The following is a 6,000-nucleotide window of genomic DNA, read 5'->3' as shown; positions in this document are numbered from 1 at the left end:
TGGGACTTGATCCCGGGACTTCAGGACCACACCCTGAGCTGAAGGCAGATGCCCAGCCACTGAGCCACCCAGACATCCCACCTTTTCAACTTTCTGATCCTGGGCCATTTTGAGTTATTTCTTTCATAATTAAAAAATCTTGACTAGAGGGCCATTGGGGTGGCTCAGTCAGTTAAGTGTTCGAATCTTGATTTTGGCTCTGTCGTGATCTCAGGCTCCTGGGATTGGAGCTCTGCACTTGGTGCGGAGTCTGCCTGAGATTCTCTCTTTTCCTCTGCCCCTTCCCTACTCTGCCTCCACTTGCATGCATGCATGCTCTCTCTCTCAATAAAGAAGGTCTTTTAAAAAATCTTGACTATATTTATATTTTTCTTCAGTTTTGTTGAGGTATAATTGGCAAAATTGTGTATATTTAAAGTGTACAATGTGGGGCACCTGGGTGGTTCAACTGGTTAAGTAACTGCCTTCGGTTCAGGTCATAATCCTGGGGTCCTGGAATTGAGCCTTGCATCAGGCTCCCTGATCAGTGGGGAGCCTCCTTCTCCCTCTGCCTGCCACTCCCCCTGCTTGTGTGCTCTCTGTCAAATGAAATCTTAAAAAAAAAAAAAAAAAAAAAAAAAAAAAAAAAAAAAAAAAAAGCATACAGTATGGTGATTTTGATATACATTGTGGAATGATTACCAAAATCAAGTTAATTTACATACCCATCACCTCTGTTACCCCCCCCTTTTTTTTTTTAAGATTTTATTTCTTTGGGAGAGAATGGGGAGGGGCTGAGGGAGAGGGACAAGTGGACTCCATGCTGAGTGAAATCAAGAGTCGGATGCTTAACCAACTGAGCCACCCAGGCGCCCCTCACAGTTATCTTTAAATAATTTTTCTAATTCTGGTGTAGTTAACATACAGTTATATTAATTTCAAGTGTACTATATAAGCTTTGTGTGGTGAGTATGCTTAAGATTTGCTTTCTTAGCAAATTTGAGGTATGATACAATATTATTAACTCTAGTCACTGTGCTGTAAATTACATCTTGAAAACTTAAAAATAAAAGTTTCTATTCTTTGGCCAATGTACTTCCATTCCCCCCACCCCCAGCCCCTGGCAACTACTGTTCTACTCTATTTTTCTATGAGTTTGACTTTTTCTTCTTTAGATTCCATATATAAATGGGATCATATGGTATTTGCCTTTCCGTTTTGCTTATTTCACTTAGCATGATGTCTTCTGGGTTGCAAATGGTAGAATTTTCTCTTTTTTAATTTGTTGGATAATACTGCATTGTATATATCTGTCATATTTTCTTAATCCACCCATCCATTGATGGATACAGAGGTTGTCTCCCTGTCTTGGTTCTTGTAAATAATACTGCAGTAAACACAGGGGTGCAGATATCTCTTAGAGATCGTGATTTTGTTTCCTTCTGATAAATGCTTAGAAGTGGGATTGCTGGGGACGCCTGGGTGGCTCAGCAGTGACTGTCTGCCTTCAGCTCAGGGCGTGATACCGGTGAGGGGATGGAGTCCCACATTCGGCTCCCTGCATGGAGCCTGATTCTCTCTTTGTCTGTGTCTCTGCCTCTCTCTCTGTGTCTCATGAATAAATAAATAAAATCTTAAAAAAAAAATTGGGATTGCTGGATCATATGGTATTTGTTTTTAATTTTTTAAAAAAGATTATTTATTTAAGAGAGTGTGTGTGCATGAGTGGGGGGGGAGGGGCAGACGGAAAGAGTCCCCAGGCCAACCCCCAGCTGAGCTTAGAGCCTGACATGGGGCTGGAACTCAGAACCCATGACCTGAGCTGAAACCAGGAGCTAGATGCTCAACTAAGCCACCCAGGCGCCCCTGTTTTTAATATTGTGGGGAACCTCCATATTGTTTCCACAGCGGGTGTACCAACTTATCTTCCCACCAACAGTGCTTGGGGGTCCCCTTTCCTCCACATCCTCGCCCACATGTGTTGGTTTTTGTCTCTTTGATGAGAGCCATCCTGATGGAGGTGAGATGATTCCTCATGGTAGTTTTAACTTGCATTTTCCTGACGATAAGGGATGTTGAGCGTCTTTTCACATACCTATTGGCTATCTGCATGTCTTCTTTGGAAAAACTTCTGTTGAGAGCTCTTTAATAATTTTTAAAGTCTTCTGTTTCTGTTTGGAACTCTTATCGCATGGATATATTGTCAGCATGATCTTCAGATTTTTTTTCTCACCTATGTTTCTCTTTTCCTTTCCCTGCCTCTTCTTTTCTTACATCCTTATTCTTTGCTGTTCCTGCTTTCCTGCCTTGGTTCTTCCACTCCCTCCCTGGTCCCTCTCCTTTCTCCTCCTTTCTTCCTCCCTGCTTCGCTCCTTCTCTCCTTCCTCTTCTTGTGGCAAGACTGTAGGGTGTCTTGTCTCTTTTTGTCCCCTCAGTGGTTGTGGAAGGTGACTAAAGAGAGTGCCATCATTTTTAACTTTTGGAAATATTTTTGCATTTTCATAATGTTCCGTTAGAAGTCTAAAGAACTTAGCTAATATGTTCTCATACTTAAACATTAAAAAGTATGATGTGAAAATCCCTTCCACTCCACTCCAAGATGTCTGATTCATCTTCCCAAGGGCAGCTGTGTAACCAGAGGTAGACCGAGCACACCTGAGTGGGAAGGAGTGTGTCTGATTGACTACTATGGGAATGTATGTTGAGGGTTCTCTCATTCTCTGTATGATGTATTCCTCTGAGTTTCTAGTTTTCTTTTGCTTGTTTCTCATGGCAGGTTTCTGAGTTTCCTTGCATGCCTGATTGCCCTCCTCGGCAAAGGCTCCTTGTTAAGAAGGAGATCCAGGAGCTGTGCACAGGTCTCAGGGGTGGGACGCTTCATTGAGGTCTGGGCGATCTCAATAGGTGTCCCCCCTGGGTCCTGACAGGTGTCCTCTGGCTGGCTGCAGCTTAGACTTCACTGCTGGACTTTGATGGAAGTTTGTGGTATTGAGCACCCCTCCCCCATGGGTTGTGATTCCCCCAGGTACCCTGTCCCTAGTCTAAACTGCAGTCCTCCTGAGGCTGGGGCAGGGCTGTTACGTGAACTTTAAGCCGGTTCTTCCCAGGTTTTGTAGCAGATGCCCCTGCTACATGCAATGGATTATAATTATGCTTTATTTATTTATATTTTTATTTTTTAAGATTTTATTTATTCATGAGAGACACACAGAGAGAGGCAGAGACACAGGCAGAGGGAGAAGCAGGCTCCATGCAGGGAGCCTGACACGGGACTCGATCCCGGGACTCCAGGATCACACCCTGGGCTGAAGGCAGGCGCTAAACCATTGAGCCATCCAGGGATCTCCTATCATTATGCTTTAAATATATTTTAGAAGGAAAATAGTGAAATATTTTATAGGTATATGAACAATACAACTTAATATGTTTAATATCTTTTCCATTCAACAAAAAATTAGATATTTAGAAAATTGAGATAAAATTCACATACCGTAAAATTCACCATTGAAACTATTCTAAGGTTTATATTTCAGTGGGGCTTTTTTGCTTTTTGTTTGTTTAGTATGTTCTTAGTGTTACGCAACCATCACTACTATCTAATTCTTGAATATGGGGGTGGGGGCCTGTACCCATTAGCAGTCAGTCCCTCCTTGTTCGCTCTCATTCCCCAGCCCCTGGCAACCACTATTGTACTTTATGTCTCTGTGGATGTGCCTGTTCTGGACATTTCAGAGAAACAGAATCCTACAGTACGTGGCCTTTTGTGATTGGCTTCTTTCACTTAGCACTCAGGAATTTATTCCTTATTATGGCTGAGGATTGCATTGTACGGGCAGAGCACATTTCTTTTCTCAGTTTATCACTTATTGGCCATTTGGGTTTTTTGCTTTCACGAGTAATGCTGCTATGAAGATTCTTGTACAAGTTTTTGTATGAACATGTGTTTTCAATTTTCTTTTGGGTAGATACCTAGGAGTGGAATTGCTGGGTCGTGGGAACCCTAGTTTAACTTTTTTTTTTTTTTTTTTTTTTTAAGATTTATTTGAAAAGGAGCACAACTGGGGAGGAAGGTCAGAGGGTGAGGGAGAAGCAGACTCTCCAGAGAGCAGGGAGTGCAATGTGGGACTCCCAGGACTCTGAGATCATGACCTGAGGTGAAGCAGATGCTTAACCAGCTGAGCCACCCAGGTGCCCCTGGAGTTTCTGTTTAACTTTTTAAGGAGCTGCTGGACTGTTTTCTACAGCAGTTATACCAGCAGTGTACAATGAGTCTAAAGATTTGACATACTACATTGAGAATATATGGAGTAAAAACCACTAAGATACCAATTTATGTATCATCATAAGGTTAAGACTGGGGTTGTAGGGGAAAGAAGCAGCTCTGATGGGTAGGTCCAAGGCTGACATTGAGACCTGCCTCTGGCTCTAAGCTTTGCAGCCAAAACAAAACAAGAAACAGGTCAGTGGTGAAGTCCTTACTGTCATAGATGTATTTCTACAGGAGAAACAAAACTTTTGCTGTGAATTCTATAAAATCTTCTCTTCCATTAGAGAATTATTATGGAGTCATGGAGTGGCTGTTGCCCTCAGCCCCTATTTTATAGCAAACTACTGGTTTCATTATTCTTCACATAGAGTTCTTTGATAAAAGAGTGGAGGTCTTATTATCATTCAGTGAAGGCAGGACCAAAATACATTCCAGGTAGGTGAGTGTGACGTGTTAGAGGACAAAGGAACATGGAGGGTTATGTGCAAATCTTAATTGTAAACTTGGGTTTTGCAGTTAAGTCTCTCTTCTGCCCCTGGAGGAGTGACTCAAGAGCGTGGTCCCTCTCCTGGCTTGGCTCTGGGGCATGTCCTGAGGCCTTAAAGCTGTCCCAGCATTGAGATCTCTGCATAGTAGTTCTCTGCTCAGTTAGATTCACAGAGTGAACCCAGCAGGCTGCAACTGAATATCCAAGCAAACAGGAGTGGGACCTGGTGGGCCTCAGGCAGGTGGTGCCCCAGGGAAATGAGCTTTGGGGATTGCTTAGCTCTAGTCTAGGGAGGACTTTCTCCTGCCATCTTCTGCCTTTCCACTCCATCATTGTCCTTCCTCTTTTCCCTAACATACTATATCTATATTGTGAAATCTCTCTCTGGTCTAGAATATTAGCTTCACAAGAATAGGGAATGTGCTTTATTTGCTGCTCTTGTTTCCAAATGTTGGAGCAGGGCCTAGTGCTCAGTAAATAGCTTTGAATCTTGATTGCTTTTTTCTGGTTAACCTTTTCCTTTCTCCTGAGTGCAGTGCCCCTTCCTTTACATTGGAAACTCCTCTATTCCATGAGGCTCTGGAGGGGCTGCCCAGCCTTCCCAGCCATCTAATGTATCAGGTCATATTAAATGTATTCTGTGAAACCTGAGGACTTAATTATATAATTCTCAAGAGCTTATTACAAACAGCAGCGATATGATGCTTAGCTTTCCACACTGGCTCCCCTTGGAAAGCTACGGATAGCTCTCAGCTGCTAATTTCTCTTTTAACTCCCATATTTTCATTTTTCACTGTTTTAGTATTTTCTACTTACAGTGATCACATGCTACGTTTGTTACTGAAAGACATTTTGACAGGGGAAAATGTTGTTGATCAAGAGAACTGAAGCCCTTAGCCTCTCTCACCGCAGCAACAGCGTGCCTCTGAGGCAGCTTTGGTTCCTCCCGTGAGCGCCCCATGCAGACACTGCCAGCTCTTGGTACTCTGTTGCCTTTGTCCCCACGTATTTACACTGTTTTTTGTAATTCCTTTATTATCGTTTTAATTGGGGTTTCTGGAAGGAGTGTTGATAAATGTGAGAAAGGAAGCTTCATGTTCTTTTTAAATATAAAAATTGTTTTAGAATTATCACCCTTCCCTTACTTTTTGCATCCTGTTCTTTTCTTCTGGGTTTATGTTCCTGCTACTGTGCCTCTTTTAGCATTTCTTTTGTGGAAGGGATATGTATATTAAACTCTCTTAGTCTTTATCTGAAAATATATTTG

The sequence above is a fragment of the Canis lupus genome, chromosome 3, assembly GCF_003254725.2.
Source record: "Canis lupus dingo isolate Sandy chromosome 3, ASM325472v2, whole genome shotgun sequence".
Taxonomy (NCBI): domain Eukaryota; kingdom Metazoa; phylum Chordata; class Mammalia; order Carnivora; family Canidae; genus Canis; species Canis lupus.
Note: the sequence above shows the minus strand (reverse complement) of the source record.